The sequence below is a fragment of the Hoplias malabaricus genome, chromosome 9 (genome assembly GCF_029633855.1).
Source record: "Hoplias malabaricus isolate fHopMal1 chromosome 9, fHopMal1.hap1, whole genome shotgun sequence".
Lineage (NCBI taxonomy): Eukaryota > Metazoa > Chordata > Actinopteri > Characiformes > Erythrinidae > Hoplias > Hoplias malabaricus.
This window is the reverse complement of record NC_089808.1, coordinates 5,588,426-5,606,895: the sequence shown is the minus strand read 5'-3', so window position 1 is coordinate 5,606,895 and position 18,470 is coordinate 5,588,426.

Here is an 18,470-nt window from a genome sequence, read left to right as displayed (position 1 = left end):
AGGGAGATTAATACATGAGGGAATTTCTCTATGATAATTACCCTAAATTCTAGACAGGCTATTGTTTATCCCAGCAAGCATTCAGCACCAACCTCCTGAGCAATGAAAAAAATGAAACCATGTGACCTTACGTATCCCGGGAGATACTGGATATAGCTGGGATCATGTCGCTGACGTGCTGTTCTTTCCAGCGCGGGCTTTCTGCCATGGGCCTTGTAGCGTTGCAGTCGCGGGCGTTCGTTTTCTCCCCCTTTTCAGACACGGCGACCCATCCATCGTAGGGATTCTCTGTCATCTCTGATCTGCTGCCTTGTGGGAGACACGTCCATGCCGGTCTCTTTTGGACAGGTTTCTCCTCATCTCAGAAGGTCATTCTGAGGGTGTGTGTGGCCGTCTTCATCACTGCTTTTCCGGAAGCTTTGTCATCACTTTGAGGGTCAGAGGTCTGAGGTCCTCTCATGCTCTGGCTGGCATTGAATTTTGCTAGAGTTAAACTACAGTCCTTTCTAGAACTATTGTTTCTACTAGAGATACAATTAAAATAAAACTTCTGTTCTGTCTGGACCCTGCTTGAGGGGTCCAAGACTATTTACGAAAGCCATGAGTGTCCGACGCCTACAGAGGAGCCTGCAGAGTCATTTCAAAACCTGAATCATTTTCCTCATTTTTCTCTTTTTTTAAAAGAGAAAAAGTGTGAAGTGAAGCGAAGGTGTGTGATAAGAGGACGCCAAAAATCCGAAGCCTGAAGAGTAGCCTGAAAAAAAGTCTTTTTCATTTGGCGCCACTGGCTTTTACCAGAATTTAGAAAGCCCGCCTTTAAAACCGGATTGGTCCTCAAGGTTGAAGATTGGATAGGATTGGAGCCTCTCTTGTTCCTGATTGGCTGTTTCCTGTACCTTGGTAGTGTCATCACATAAAATGTATGACCCTTGACAAGACAAAGACTTGAAGACCATCCCTTTTTGAATGAATGTCCCGGGATTCTGAATCATACTTTGCAATATAAAAGATTATATGTTAACACAAAGTAATATCATTAAGACAACCATGTTTCATAATTTTTAAGCAAATACATGTGGCTACCTTGGTTCTACATAAGTTCATATACAAAAGAAATGAATTTAAACAAATGTAAATTAATCCCACCCATTTTGATTGTGCGAATGGTATTAATTTCAAACAACTGTGCCCATAGGCAACTTCTTCATCTGGTAAATTAAGGAATGTGATTGTTTTTTAATGATCTTTCAAAATGTGTGAGAAGACAGAAGTTTTAATCAAGGTTGAGTCTGTGTGTCTCTCTGCATTCTGCATTTGAGAAAAGTTGCATGATCCTCCAAGACCCTGTGTCGTAAACCTTCCTAAAATGTCCTATAGTGTCAATTTTATGACTCTAACACAGACCTTCAGGCACAAATTTGGGGCCAGTTCTTGCTGAAAAGCTTATCTCAAATTCCAAATCTTGGCTTGGTGTGGCTCTGGGATGTCTCTGAAAATCAGCTAAAGTTTGAGTATTTAAAATCACATCTCAGAAAGTAAAATTTCTCATTGGAAATTAATACACATTCATCATATCACACTACAGTGGAACACAGCAACATTTTACTGGGGCACCAAAGACTGGTAAACAAATAATGATATTTATGTACTACACCAGAATGAACTCTTTCTGCTCTTCTCCAAAGCAGTCATCAGGTTGTGCTCAGATTTCTATGTTAATAGTTTCATTGGTTATAGTCTGTCGTTTATGGTTGTGGATTGTTCCTTATCTAGTCCTGTTCTCCTCTGATCACCATTTTATAGTGTCTATTCTTGTCTTGTTACTAAAGTGTTTTGTTGTTTATACTCAGTTGTATACACTGAGTATACTGTTTAATGCATTGGTTTTTCTCAGTTTTATATCGTTCTCTATTATGTCTTTATGATTATAGCTATTTCCCAATTTTTCATTAGTGTGTGTATATATTAAAATGAGAATTTTCTTTAATCTGAGCCTCACTTTCATTAACTTCATTAACATGTTGGTCCAGAATTTCCAGACAAAGAATATCACATTGCTGTTCATTTTTCTGCATCTGTTTGCACTTCTTGAACTTATTGATGTGAAATCTTCATTTTTCAGGGAATCAGGCGACTATTACACAGCTCCAGAAAAAACAGGAAGAACTTAACAGAACACTTCAAGGTCAGATCTTCATCTTTACCTTTGAGTAAGATTTTAATAATAAACAGGAATACTGAGAGTTTAATGAGGGATTTACGTTTTTTACTCATTCATTTTTGTTTTTCAACCACAAAACACACACAGGCAAATATATATATATCAGCCGCAATTTCTCTAAGACTGCAAGGGAAGCTCCGCTAAAATGTAAAAAAATAAGTGATCAAATATATACTGTTGTGTGTACATGTCATTGAATAAATATGCACTAAATAAATATGCACGCGCTCAACTTTTGTTCAGAATCAGCTTCTTATCACTGGTAAAGACATGGCTTTCCTCTCAATCATTCCCGCAGCTTCACAGTGATTTAAACAGTGAGGACACTGAGCGTCCACAGAGTTCAATAGCGAAACAGCGAAGTGCAGAGAAAAGAGACGAATCATTGGATAAATGCTGGGCTTTGTCCCGCCCATCGGACGCTCAGCGTCTCTGGAGGTCTATGGGGCAGTGGGCTGGCCTCGGCTGGCCCGGACGCTCAGCTTCTGCATGATGATTGGATGATCTGTCTGAGGCTGAATCCCTTTTTGATTGACAGTGAAATGAGCGATGTTAGTGTCTATTAAAAAATATAATCACAAAACACAGACTGGGACTTATTTGACCACCAGGATCTGGAAATATTCACAGTAACAGTACTGGACTACATCAAGTTCTGTATTGGACAAATGACAAAGTCCTATACAGGGCTACTTGAGCTGACCTGAATGGAGAAATAAAAAAAGCTAGCAATAAACCATGGTAGGTGTGGTAGGCCCTAAAAAAACATCACAAACTACAAAAGTGGTGATGTAGTAACAGGGGACGTGAGCATATCATTGGCAGAGGAACTCAACTGCTTCTTTGCTCATTTTGAGACACCACAGCAACACTCCACTTCAGTCCTGCCCTGGACAACCTGGGCCTCCCTCCCCCCCACATGTGCCTGGATAATAACTTCCTATCCAACCGGCCCCAAACTGTGAGTTTTGGCACCTACCTTTCCTCCACCCGCACACTGAGCACTGGCTCACCACATACTGTGTGCTAAGCCCCCTTTTGTGCTACCTCTACACCTACGACTGCAGTCCAGCCCACAAAAACAACACCACCATCAAATTTGCAGACGATTCAACAGTGATTGGACTAATCTCAAAGTGGGACGAGGCACCTTACAGAGAGGAGGTCCATAAGTTAAGTACTTGGTGCTCAGAAAACAACCTGGCACTGAACATCACAAAAACAAAGGAGATTATAGTGGAATTAAGGAAGCATAAAACTGGCCTGTCCCTACTCCATATCAATGATGAGTGTGTGGAGAGAGTCCACACATTCAGGTTCCTCTTGATCTCTGCTGATCTCTCCTGGACAGAAAACACCACAACTGTCATCAAGAAAGTTCAACAGAGATTACAATTCCTGAGTGTCCTCAGGAAGAACAACCTGGACAAAAGACTGCTGCTGACCTTGTATCGCTCGTCCATTGAGAGTCTCCTAACACACTGTATCTCAGTATGGTACAGGAGTTGCACTGAGGTAGACAAGGGGAGTCTTCACAAGGTAATCAAGGCAGCAGAGACGATTGTTGGCTGCCCTCTCCTCTCCCTAATGGACATCTACACCTCCCTCTGCCTCTGCAGATCTCAGAACATCACCAAGGACAGCTCACACCCCAGTTCTCAACTGTTTGAACTGTTGCCCTCTGGCAGACGCTACAGGTGTATCACAACCAGAATAAACAGAACAGTTTCTTTCCCAGTGCTTTAACCTTTCTGAACTCTCATACTTACCTACTCTGACTTCCTTTTTCACTAATAATATAACAATAATGAGAAATATATTTAATACCACCACTGCTGCTGCTTCTGTTTTTTTATTTTCTTTTCTTCAGTGTGCAATATTCATATTAATCACTTGAACACCACTGTGCTACTCGAACATCACTGTAATACTCACCTCTGAGCAATATATTTTCTATTTCTATTTTTATATTACATGTACACTTTTATATTTTCGGTGAGCTATGTCTTAGAGGCTTTTATTTTTATAATTATATATTTGCCTTGCACTAAAAAAGGAATAACTCCCCAATCTCGTTGTACATTCTGTATAATGACAAAGATCAACTTTATTAAATCTTAGTGTATTTTTTATTTTTATTTTAGAAATAATTTGTTGAGTAAAGGTTTCAGGGAGAACCTTAGCATTGGACAGACCAGCTTTAATAAGAAAAAAATATTAGCACTACATAGCAGCTCATGCCTTAAACAGAGAGAGAAAGGGAATTAATATTTTATACATATTTCAGCATAAATAATATGTAATTTATATTTTAAATTTAACAGTAGCTAGAAGTCATCTAAATGTTAATTAAATATTTGTTTTCATTGATCTGACCCTCACTTGTGTTAACATGATGATCCTGACTTTCCAGACAAAGAAAACCACATTGTGCAGCTTCAGACAGAAAAGGAAACACTGGAGAGTAATGTCACAGGTGAGAACTTCGACTACAGTTAAATAATTAATAAAAATGGGAATTGTAGTCTTGGATTTGCATAAAGTTTATTCAAGATAATCTGAGTGAGAAACCCATTTTTTTTCTATTCTTTATTTTTCTGCATCATTTGTACTTCTTGAACTTATTGATGTGAAATCCTCACTTTTCAGGGAATCAGGCGACTATTACACAGCTCCAGAATAAACAGGAAAAACTTAACAGAACCCTTCAAGGTCAGATCTTCATCTTTACCTTTCAGTAAGATTTTAATAATAAATGGGAATATTGAGAGTTTAATGAGGGATTTATGTTTTTTACTCATTCATTTTTGTTTTTCAACCACAAACACACACAGATAAAGAAGAATTGTGTTTACTTACAGTGTGAACAGTTTCACAATCTGATTTACTGATGTGCCATATAGAAGAGAGTGCAGAAAATGTTTTGGACAGCATCAATTAATTACACGTTTTTCTTTTTAATTAATAACAATTATTTACATTGTCCCTTCTTAAGAGTGAATATTTAAATGTAATATTAAATAATTCATATAAGATCAAGGGTGGCATGGTGGTGCAGCAGGTAGTGTCGGGTTCAAGCCCCACTCCTGGTGACTGTCTGTGAGGAGTTTGGTGTGTTCTCCTCGTGGGACTGCTCTGGGTGCTCCGGTTTCCTCCCACAGTCCAAAAACACACTTTGGCACATGGATGGGCGACTGTGTGTGTGTGTGTGTGCGTGTGTGTGTGTGTGTGTGTGTGTGTGTGTGTGTGTGTGTGTTGCCCTGTGAAGGACTGACGCCCCCTCCAGGGTCTGTTCCTGCCAAGACCCTAAATTGGATAAGCAGTTACAGACATTGAAAGAATATATATGATGTCGTTTTTTCTGATCCTAGGAACAATCCTATTGTTAACAACAAAAAACATTGACTAGTAATATCACAGTGAAATGTAAAATATTTTCTACAAGAGTTAAACATTAAATACAAATGGGAATTGTAGTCAGTGATGTGTAGATTTGGACTTGTATAACAGGACAAACATAATCTGAGTGAGAAAACCCTTCAAGGTCAGATCAAGGTACCTTTTCTGTAAGATTTTAATAATAAAGAACAGACAAATTGAATGAATGAAGAGGGATTTGCCTTATTATTTAAATTTTTTTACGTGTTAATATTAATTTAATTACATTTAGCCACAAGAAAACTCAGGTAAATATGAATTTCAGAAATTGTGTTCAGTCTCGCGGGTGATTTGCTGAGCTCTCAATGTTAAAGATAAAAAACCTGTCTGTGTCATGTAGAATAGGTCTGAAAACAGTTTTAGACTGCACCAAGGTCAGTGCATGGTCTGATCAACATTAGCATCTGTACGAGGTTGTGAAGTACCTCTGTTGTGTCACTTTATTCAGGCTGATTACGATCATAAGATGTGAGCCACTGTGACCATATTTTGATTTTAAAAACAGGACACTGGAGACACATGAGCTTCTTTTTGTGTGTTTGAGGTTCTGGTTGGGGAGCTTTAAGTAGTCTTAAGCTTTAAGGCTGTGGTGGTGTGTATGTGAATGTGTGTGTGTGAGGATCAGGTGGGGTAAAATATCATGAAATTATATAAATTAACTTTTACACATTTACTTATTTACTGAGATTAATAAATAGCCTTCAAGCCTCTATTACCATATCATCTTCTTTTTTAACTTTCTTTTTAAGGTAAAGTACAAAAACATTACTTTTACTCAATTTTATATGTTTTTCCTTTTTCATGCTAATATAAAAAAAATATGAATGAATACATCAATAAAATAAAGTCAGGTAAAGTCTGATTTGTATTTATTTACATTTACATTTGCATTTAATTCATTTAAAGCTGTAGTCAGTCGACTCTGGTGGGAAGCAGTTTAACCAATAGTTGATGTAGTTACATGTAGATCAAAGCCAAAGCTTTCAGACATGCATGGTAACCAACGTCTATAACATTTGTATCAACAACCTACCAGCCTACAAGTTGATGTCCTGCCTATTACACATGGTACACAGATACCTACGACAGGGAGGTGTGATTGGGCACCACACCATGGATCTCTCAGTGTGCCACTTTCTTCAGTGCGACACAAAATCTTTTTCCAAGATGAACATGGAGCTGAATCTCAGCGATCATAAAAAAGTACTGCATTGTACTTTACTGAATTATAAATACAGTTGATTATAGTGAGGCAAACTGATTTATTGGGCTCCCAGCCTCTGATCTGTGAGGTATAATGTGAAGCTCAAACAGCCGGACGGCAGAAGCAGTGGCAGCAATGACAAATGTGGCACACAATGATGGCAAATGGAGAGCAGCAATGACATGAATAATGTAGTGCCTTTTAACTGTCCAATTTCAGCTTGGACAAGGAGGCTATCAAGGTGAATGACATTACATTTAATATAGCTGGATTATTCATTCATTCATTCATTATCTGTAACCGCTTATCCAGTTCAGGGTCGCCGTTGGTCTGGAGCCTACCCGGAATCATTGGGCGCAAGGCGGGAATACATCCTGGAGGGGGCGCCAGTTCTTCACAGGCTGGTTTAAACCGGACGTGATGACCAATGCCTTGGATGCCTGATTGGTCCTGAGGGACTAGGGGAGGGAAATCCTTTCCCTTGTTCTCATTCTAATTGGAGATTTTCAGAGTCTTTTAGACTAGAACTTCCCTGAAGTAGTGACATCACATATAATTTACGAGAAGATAAAGACCTTAGGAGTGAATGGCCAAAATGGTTACATCTCTGTGACCAGGCTAAGTCCCAAAGAGTCAAATTTCTTATGAGAGACATTAAAGCACATTCATCTCACACTACAGTAAAGTGACAATGGCCCTCAGTGGTGTCATAGTGGCACAGTAGTCCCAAATAACATAGAACAGGAGACTGTGACTAGTGATCAGTTCACTGAGCCTAGGAACCAGACACAGAGCTTTGGGGACTGGGAAGGGCTCCCAGCATGCCTTGCAGCTCCCCCTAGGACTTGTTAGGGGGTTATTGTGGGATTAATCTGTTGATGATAATGTTGTTTGTGTGTGTTGTGTGTGTTTGGGATTGGTGTGTAGGGATATGTATAGTTTTTGGGGGCTCACCATCATCCAAAAGGGTGTCTAGCCCCTGGACCTCTCTATACACCAAGTCTAAATGCTGCAAGTTGTTTCCTTTCTCAACTGATGCCCTTTTAGGACACGTAATATTGTTTGCAATATATCTGTGACTCAAATGCAACATCTATGATTCTGTGGAAACTCTGTTCTCACGTTTGTTTATATTCAGAAGCTCTGTATCTTTTAAGGTGCAGTGGTATGTTTGAGGCTAAAATATACAACTGTTTGTATGTGGCTTAATTTTTTAAGTGTTTTATTAACTTTGAATTACCACAAAAAGTCATTTGTAACTTGAGTTGTTTAGATTTGCAGCACTTTCAGTTACTTTCATGCAATTAGCGCTCAGTTCCATCTACAGCAAAAATCAGTCAATATTACCCATCTATGGAGAAGAAATAGAGCAATATCCTCACCTTCCTTCATGCTTTTTAATATTTGGTGTACAATACCTGTCTAAATACCTCCAGATGGTGTTATTCTGCTGTGAGCAGAGAGAGAGAAAGCCTAGCATACTGAACCAAGACTTTTAAAAAAAACTATTTACAGACACTGGGGCTTTGCAAAGCGATTAGCTCCATCTTTCAAACACATGGCCAGTGTTTCCTCTCATTTGCCTCTGGTCATGGAGATTTGTTGAAGGAAGCTGAATTTTGTTAGATTTTCAGGTTAAAATCTAACATTATCTTTGTTCACTTTGTTATGTCAGGGCTGAAGGACACTGTGTCCACTATTGTGTGTACTGGCAATCCCGTGTGTTTGGACTGTAATGTGACTGGACCGAAAGTGAGATCTCAGACTTAACCTCAAGATAGAGCTCCACTCCATAATGGGTGCATTCTCAAAGAGAATATACTGGCTCCAGCACTGCTGTCAGAGACACCATGGTGTGTTCGGCAAAGCAGGATTTCTCAGTTTAGCCAGATAACTTAAGCTCAAAGTCAAGCCTGTCCAATAAGAACAGAGCTGAGGGAGAGTCCTATGGGACAGTCCTTAAATTTGGGCTTAAGTTAGCTTAATCTCAGATGATACACCCTGGTCATTATGATTGAGTACAGAATATAGGCTGTGTTACAGATTGCTCCTTTAACTGTGTCAGTCTGTCCTCATTCTGTAGTGTGATTAATTTAACCATCATGATATTCTGTCTTTTTCAGATAAAGAGAATGAAATTAAGACGCTTGAGGCAGAAAAGCAAAAGCTGTGTGAATCAAGTGAGATACATTTTTATCACTATTGAAATTTAGAAAAGTCAGATTTACTGATTAAAAAAAACGGAAATTGCATCACTTTAAAACAGACTGTGTTTTCACTACAGCCGCTAGTTTTCAGTTGCTTAGCAACACAAGCAGGAACGAGTACTGGAAGTACACCCAACACAGCAGATGAATACATTAGTATGATACAAACACTCAAAGAAATGCTCCTGCATCTAGAATGCCTTTTCATGAACAGTAAGGTCAATTAAGTCAATATGAGGAACAATGGTGTGCATCAGCATAGGAATAACTGAACAATAATTTTGAATTTGAATTAATGTTTGTTCAGAAAAGCTCAAATGTTTGCAGACAGGGATAGGTCAAGTTTTCCACTCAGGGTGTTCTTCACCATATTCATTAGACTGCTCTAATCTCTCTAGGGACCTTACGTCTCTAATCTAACTACAAAAGTGCAATGTTCAGCACTTACCCTCCTCCAGCGGTCTCCTCCTGGGTCATGTCCTGAGTACATCATGTAATAAGCACTTTAAGGTCACAAGTCTAAGCACAGTATGTTCTACACTTCAATCAGCCTTACTAGTAATAATCATTGAAGAAGTATATTGGGTTATCATCATTACTGTGTTCATTTGCATTTTCCCATCACAATCTCACCAACATTTTCTCTCCAAATGTTAACAAATGTTCTCTGTTCTGAAAGAGGGTGATGCTTGCTGTGCTAAGGGCTGGAAATACTTCAGTGGGAAGTGCTACTACTTTTCTACTGATAAAAAGACATGGACTGCCAGTAGAGATGCTTGTGTGGCTGCCAGAGGAGACTTGGTGATTGTCAGCAGTACAGAAGAGCAGGTATGATACTCAAATATAAACGTGACTTATTCCATAACACTCACTGATAGATTGGGTGGAGATTAAGCCGCATTAAGTTCCTATTGCTTCAAATGTTTACAAGTTTTAAATAAGGCCCACTGCTTACAGTAGCTTTTATTATTATATTAAAGACAAGGACAGCACGGTGGCGCAGCAGGTAGGTGTCGCAGTCACACGGCTCCAGGGACCTGGAGGTTGTGGGTATGATTCTCGCTCCGGGTGACTGTCTGTGAGGAGTGTGGTGTGTTCTCCCTGTGTCTGCGTGGGTTTCCTCTGGGTGCTCCGGTTTCCTCCCACAGTCCAAAAACACACGTTGGTAGGTGGATTGGCGACTCAAAAGTGTCCGTGAGTGTGAGAGTGTGTGTAGCCCTGTGAAGGACTGGCACCCCTGCCAGGGTGTATTCCCGCCTTGCGCCCAACTATTTCAGGTAGGCTCTGGACCCACTGCAACACTGAACTAGATAAGAGTTACATATAATGAATGAATGAATGAATATATTAAAGAAATACAATCACGGATGTAGAAAACCAAATCAGACAGTGCCAGCAGTAGACTCTGTGTGATACTTTGTAATCAGTGTCATAGGGTAAAGCTGTACACAGTAATATATTACAGTAATGTAATATATTCAGTGGTCTGGACCCCTGCAGAAGCACCACAGAGCAGGTATGATTTGGGTGGTAGCTCATTCTCAGCGCTGCAGTGACACTGACATGGTGGTGGTGTGTTAGTGTGAAAAACTCATTTGAAAAACAACTGGTGCATTATGACGTGAAAAACAATGGAAACAGTGAGATTTTGGGCAGCTGAAACCTTCAAACAAGCAAGAATGAGAAGATATTTCACCTTTAAATCTGCAGAGACTGGTCTCCTTAGTTCCTTATATATTTACAGAGTGTGTTTAAAAGAAGAGGTGATGCAACACAGTGGTAAACATGCCTCTGTCCAAACTTTTGGAAGGTGTTGCTGGGCAAATATAAAAAAAAAAAAAAACATTAAACTTTCTTAGTGTCAACATACAAATTACTTTATTTGTACTAATTGTCTAATAAATATTTAAATGATTTGCTCATTATTGATTTTGTTTTCATTTACATTTTATAAAGCATCACAATTGCTTTGGAAATGGGATTTATAACAGAATAAAATTATCAAATAAAGCAATAAAGTCAGTGTAATAGTTATAAAGATGAGTCGTGTTAATGGGTGACATCATCAAGGAATTGATCCAACAGTGTTAGCCATTGTTTGTGTTGTAAAACACTCGGTTCAACTCAGTGTTCGTTAATGAGCTGATCAGGTTTGACTGAGTGTGTTAGAGCAGAGAAATACAAGATTGTACAATGACAGAGTTCCTCCAGGTTTAGCGCTGATTGAGAAACACTAATGTAGTATAATGGTCTTCTCAGTGTTGTCTTCACACAGAGGAAAGTTATATGAATTCAGCTGAAATTTGCTGTTAAAAATAAAGTTTACATTTTTTGTTGACGGTGTAGTTAATCAGACACTGAAGCTCTTTCTGCTGGAGCTGTCTAATGTTTACTGTACAGTTCACTTAGCAGGGTGTTTGTGTTTGTAGGATTTTCTGAATAGGAGGATTTTATTACACTATTATTACTGGGTTGGTCTGACTGATGCTGTGAAGGAGGGAGACTGGCGCTGGTTAGATGGAACACCACTCAGTGCTACACCACGGTAAGTCCATTTCAGACTCAGCTGTAAAATACCACACACGTGATTTCTGAGCTATATCTACTGTAGATTACAGCTCTAGCTCTGATTTAGTAAAAATATCTTTTTAATATATTTTTAAAAATGGCACATTGTGACAAATAATGATTTATTTTTCTTGTTTTTCAGGATGTGGTCTTCAAACCAGCCTGATAACTGGAAGGGAACGAGAGGTAGACATTCTGAAGGAGAGGACTGTGCTGCAATGGCCCTACGTAGTACGTCATATCTTTTATTCAATATTTTATACAAATTCTGTGATGACAGATTTTATCGCGTCTGTGAGGCAAAAACACAAATAAAATAAACAAATTACAATTATGACAGAAATGAGAGGGCTCTAAAAATATATGCTCCTTATACTTTTTATGTTCATTTTTAGTGTTTCCTTCGTAGGGGAATGTGGGGAATTTGTGGGAGTCTTGGGAGGGGTTGGGATGGTGGTGGGGTGTGAAAAAATCAAAGCAAAAAAATAATTACTAAATCAGTTTAGTTCATGACAAGATCGGGATCTTAATATCAGAGGATGACTGATATATAAAGTTGTAACATTTATTTCATCCCTTGATATTAAGAACCTAGTGTTGTCATGAGCTAAAGTGATTTAGTAATATTTAATTTATTAGATATTTTTCACAGTATACAGCCCTTAGATATCTGTATGAATATGAAGTGTTATTATCTGTTTACTAACATTTTCAGAAATGACGAGGCACTGACACACTTTTCTCTGGATCTCTCCTCCAGTGAAAATGAAATGTTAAAATTAAATCTTATTAAATTGGTTTTCTTCAAAACCTTGTTGCTTCTGTCTGGATTTACATTAAATTATAAGAATGAAATGAGAATGAAAGAATGAAACATGAACACAAGATGCTGTGAGATTATTGATTGACATACTCTTCTTATTTTTTTATATTTCATTACATGTCTGTAATTACATAAACGAGAAAATGCGGTCCCACGTTATATTAAGTGTCTCTAATTTCTGTGTAGTTATACATGAACAGCATATGCAACAACATTGTAACAACTGATGAATTAGTGCCTGTTACAGATGGATTACAGTAGCAAAGCTTATGGAATTACATATGTTTATCAACTTTACTTTTGCCTTTTGTAACTACACAAGTGGATCTTCACAGTTGTAACAGCATATTCTCTCTACACAGTTATTAGAGACAATATAAAGTGGGACAAGAAGATGAAGATGGTTGTCTATAAATGACATGTAATAAACTATAATGCAGGGTTGGGTGCTATGATTAACTTATGATATATCCATAGCAAATAAACTGAATGAACTATAAAACTAAATCAATGGCTCTGATTAACCTGGGCTACACTACCAACCTGGGAGGGTGAGACTAACATCATCTCCTCTGTGACAATAAGCCAGCCATGCTTCTTTCCAGGCTGCAGTTAAACACCACCACTGGACAGTTAGCAGATGTCATGCCTAGCATCATGTTTATTGATGAGAGAGAGTTAGGGCCATCATACCCACAAAGAGAGTGAGACCAGTTTTCTATCTGACTCCCAGTCTCAGAAAGCTGATTTATCACTTGGAATCAAACCAACGATCACACAGTGACAGGGCAAACGCAATAAGTAACCTTTGTTTACAAATTATCTATTCCCACACCTTACTAACACATGTCTCACTAATTATGACACCATTTCTGTTTCGTAGTAAGCTGTGACCAGGACTATCACCCAGCACAGCAAATATATATAGAAAGAGATTCAGCCAGTTCTGGTTTTGAAGTGTATAAACCGTGCTCTACGTTAAGATTTTGCTGTCTTTAGGACTGTTTTTGTAGGGCCTGTACTGCCCTGTAGATGGCACTGTAAGTCAATGACCTTTCAGCCCAGAAACAGTTTACATATAGTACATTAATTTAGGAATCGTTTCTCTTTTTATGCTCAGGAACCAGACAGTTCAGTAGTGAATGGTAGGTTCTGGCCACAAGGTTGATAACCACTTCCTTGTGTTCAGGTCAGTGTAGCCTGCAGCTCAGGTATTCCAGCTGAGAGATTGGAAGTGGCTTTCCTCTGTGTTCTACCCAAAGCTTTCCTTGTGGGATTTCAAGTGCCAGGTTAATGTTTTACATATTCTCAAATGGATTACTTGGGTTACTCTATAAAGTGCGATATCTCAGAATATTCATTCATTCATTATCTGTAACCCTTAACCAGTTCAGGCTTGCGGTGGGTCCAGAGCCTACCTGGAATCACTGGGCACACCAGTCCTTCACAGGGCAACACACACTCACACATTCACTCACACCTATGAACACTTTTGAGTCGCCAATCCATCTACCAACCTGTGTTTTTGGACCATGGGAGGAAACTGGAGCACCCGGAGGAATCCCACACAGACACAGGGAGAACACACCACACTCCTCACAGACAGTCACCCAGAGTTGGACTCAAACCCACAACCTCCAGGTCCCTGGAGCTGTGTGACTGTGACGCATCCTGCTGCACCACAATGCCAATCTCAGAATACAATAAAATGTATTATTATTGTTGATGTTGTGGTTGTTATTATTATACATTATATTTATATAGCACTTTTCAACTCAAAATCTTTTACAATAATCAATCCTTAGTAAACACTGATACACATATAAAAACAGAGCATATGCAGTATACAGAACATTAACAAACAGTACAAAACAAGCATGAATAGTTAAGATTTATGGAATATTATAAGCAAGGGAGAAAAGATATTTTTTGAGGTTTGATATAATGATCTGGTTAGACAAACAGCAAAAAAAAATGTTTAATTTTAAGCCATGTTACATATCTGGCTCCTAATTTATGCGTGAATTCATATTCTGTATGTGACAAAAATGTACCCTCACTATCAGCAGTGGTAAAAAGCTCTATACAAATATATTAGATTTGATTTGGTGTGTTAAGCTGAGCATGTCGTTGGTACCAAGCTTCCTGACCTGCAGACCTCTACATCAAACGTGTTGAACCAGGCCCAAGAAGGTGAAGTACCTCAGCCATCCAAACAATGGCGTCTTCTCTCTGCTGCGGTCAGGGAAATACTTTTGCTCTCTGAAGGTAAACACAGAGAGGACAAGAGGAACTTCTTCCCACAAGCCATCGAGGCTCTGAATCAAGAACAGTAACTAGGATTACATCACACACCAGACTTTTTCACAGGACATCACAGGATTGTACAGTTCGTTTCTTTATTGCACACCAACTGTTAGCCGCTTACATTGTTATATGTTTGTCATTTTCTTATGTTTATTTTATATCCTTATATATATCTTCATATATTTTCACTATTCATATATTATCTCTATCTTACACATTTTAACTTTATTATTTAATGGGACTGGACAGTCATCAAAGCATTTCACTGCTGGCTGTGGAGTGTGAGACTATGTATGTGATGAATATACTTTGATTTGATTTGTATATTCCTCCCTTCTGCTAACCCCACTGTCCTCCCCCAACCTCCACACCCCGTCCCACTGCAGTCAGCTCACAACTGTCCGGATCTAATTTTGTCCATCACAAACCAGGTGAGGAAACAACTCAGGATTGAGGCTAAGAAGGCTACTGGTCCAGATGGCATCAGCTCAAGGTTTTTTATGTCCTGTGAAGACCAGATGTGTGGGATAATTTACCACATGTCCAACCTGAGCCTCAGTTTGTGGCTGGGGATAGTGCCACAGCTGTGGAAAAAAACAGTGCCAAAGAACCCCCACCTCAAGGTCCTACACAGCTACAAGCCCATGGCTTTGACATCACATTTGATGAATAAACAGTCTCCTTCTGTGTCTGTGAACATGCAAAAAATGGATATAGAGATATTGGGCTCCTACAATTACCTGGGTTTTCACTTGAGCAGTAAACTGAACTAGACTTCACCTTCTGACTAGACTCAGGTCTTTTAGACTTAGTTTTTACACTCTGCTGGCATCAGTCAAATTTTATGGAGTGGCTCGCTGCGGCAAGCTACTGCTGACAAGAAGAGACTCAGTAAGCTGAGCAAGAAGTCCAGTTCTGTCCTGGGATATTCTCTTCACACAGTGGTGGTGGTAGGAGCTGGAGTTAGGAGAATGATGACTATAATCCATGTTGAAGAATATGTCCCACCCCATTCATCACATTAAGAGAGCACTGAACAGCTTCATTAGTGACAGTAGATACAGTAAATAACAGTAGTAGTGAGAGATACAGCAGGTCTTTCCTTATTGCTGCTGTCAGACTCTGTAAAATAGTCTGCTCTCAGTAGTCTACAATCACCAAATCTGACAAAACAGCCATGCATTATCACTTTTGACTGTTTAGTTCAGTGTATACAAATAGTGAAATGGTGTATCCTTTAACTGTATATACAAATATATTTTTATATTTTGACTTTTAACACTAGTGTATACTCTCAATACTTCTGTAGAATCGTCTTTGCTGCTGTAACTGACATTTTGCTGTGGGGTTAATGGAGGATTATTTAATCAATCAATTTATCTAACTTTATTTACCTTTAGACTCTTTCTAGCCCTGTCTGTAGTACCTTTGTATGGAATTTAACAAATGAGTTTTTAATAAATTGGATTCGGGAATGCAGCTGACAGAAAACAATAAGTATTTCATCTGTGAAGCTAACTAGATTATTGTTGTACTGTCACTTTAAGAAACATTTAGCTGAACTTTGGCTGTACAAAACGGTTCATTTGCTTAGGTCTTCAAAACATTTTCAGAGGTGCTTCCTGAGTATAGCAGGAAACCGATACTGATATGACTGTTCTGGTTGTGATCGAAATTTCGGCAAAACTTAATCTGTGTACTGTGTACTTTTGCACTGTGCAGGCAATACCCTGTCATACTTTTTTATTTATAGAACTCTCTGAAGGTTTAGTTCTCTGCTGCTTCAGAGATTCAATTCCAGAAGTATAAATAATAATAAAGATGCCATAAATTACTGAATACTTTATTTAAGGAAATAAATAAATAAATATATATATATATATATATATATGCATTTTTATGTACAAAGAAAATTATTCATATAGTATATTCATATAATTTTAATTGCATAAAGACAAATGTCTAAATATATGATGAAAGAAATACAGAAATAATCTCAGTTGTGTAGTTTACAAACAGTGATGTAAACTGTAAGTTGTTTATCAGATTCCTCTTCTGTTTGTGCAATCACATGTGCTTCCTGAGTCTCATTTGACATTGTACACTTGCACCTTGGGGAGCCTTGACCTATAAAAAAGAAAGAATTTTTCAATTTCAATAATCCCACCTTAAAATAAGTCTGAACTAATAATGTTCAAATGTAAATTGTCTTCTTTGGACACTGAAACATTTGGTTTCAAATGCAAAAATACTGACTCTGTCTTTTATTCAGCAAAATGTTTATTTATTTACTGTTTTAAATGCTGATTTTGATGGCAACAACATAATATTAAAAATATTGGTTCTTTAGTTTCTGAGGAGACCAACTTTTGAAATTCTGAAAGATAAATGTTTTCCCACTGTTCCTTGCTACAGGATTTTGCCTGCTCATCAGTTCAAGGTCTTCTTTGTCATAGTTTTCATTGTGTTTTCACTGTGTGACAGGTCAGGAGTGCAGGTAGGCCAGTTTCACACTGACTGTTTCACTACAAAGCCTTTCTGTTGCAATATGTGCTAAATAGAGTATGGCAATGTTGCAAGGCCCTCCGTGGAAAAAAAGATCATCTGGTTGGCAGCAGTGAAGGTAGCAGCATTTTTGGTGCTTGTTTTTTTCCACTTTGCATAGTGTAATGTGAGTGGACAGTGTGTGTGAGAATTGTTACTGAGCACAGATTTCCACTACAGAATCAATTAGAATCAAAGTCAATTAGAATCAAAGATTTCAGTCTTTAAAGTAACAGTAACAGTAATTAATAGATTTCTCCAGATTCTCTTAATACGGCTCTCCAGAGTCTTTTAATACAAAGGTTGTTTTTTATGTAAGTTCCCTTCAGTGTAGTCCATGACAGAGAAAATGTCATAAAAGCAACAATAACTTCATTTAAATATTAGAGAATTAACCTGAAACATTTCTTCATGAGTGGGTTGTGCACAGGAATCTGAAGCACTAACTGGAGTGTGACTGTCACTGTTTTGGGCCTTTTTTCTTCCTGTATTTGGCTATTTTTAAATTTTGTATACTGTGACTAAAAGGCCTCTCAAAATAGATATGTTTAGCAGTAAAATATTTACTTTTTTATAGGTTTTATTAATGTACAGTAACAAAAATTAGCGATAAGAAAGGGTTATTTCTTCTACAGAAATCCTACTATCTCAGAAACCTCGGCTCAGTTTCCCAAAGACAATTTTGTGTTAAGATTGTCCAGGGGTGAGAGCATGTTCAGTGTGATGCTCACTCTACCCCTTAAGTATCTTGTTTGTACTAAGATGTTTTTGGGAAACTAAGCCCTTTATTAAGACTTTTTTAGTAAGACTTTATTGCTGAGATCGGACAAAAAGTATTTGACCTGCCTTTGATTTTTTTTCGTGAGAAGTGTGCATCCCTGCCACGATTACTCACCAACATATTAACCTATGACATTCTGTGTATAATTAAATCTTTCTGAGCTCAACGAAGCACCCTTAGTCCTTACATGGAGTAATGTACTTTTCGATTTGCTTACATTTTCTTCATGAATGTGTACAAGTGGGTGAGAGTTACTTACTATAGCCTTGTGTCACCCAGGAGATGTTGAAGTCTGTCAAAAAGCCTGGGTGCAGCCATTGAGATAGAGCTAAATGTATATTATATATATATATATATATATATATATATATATATAT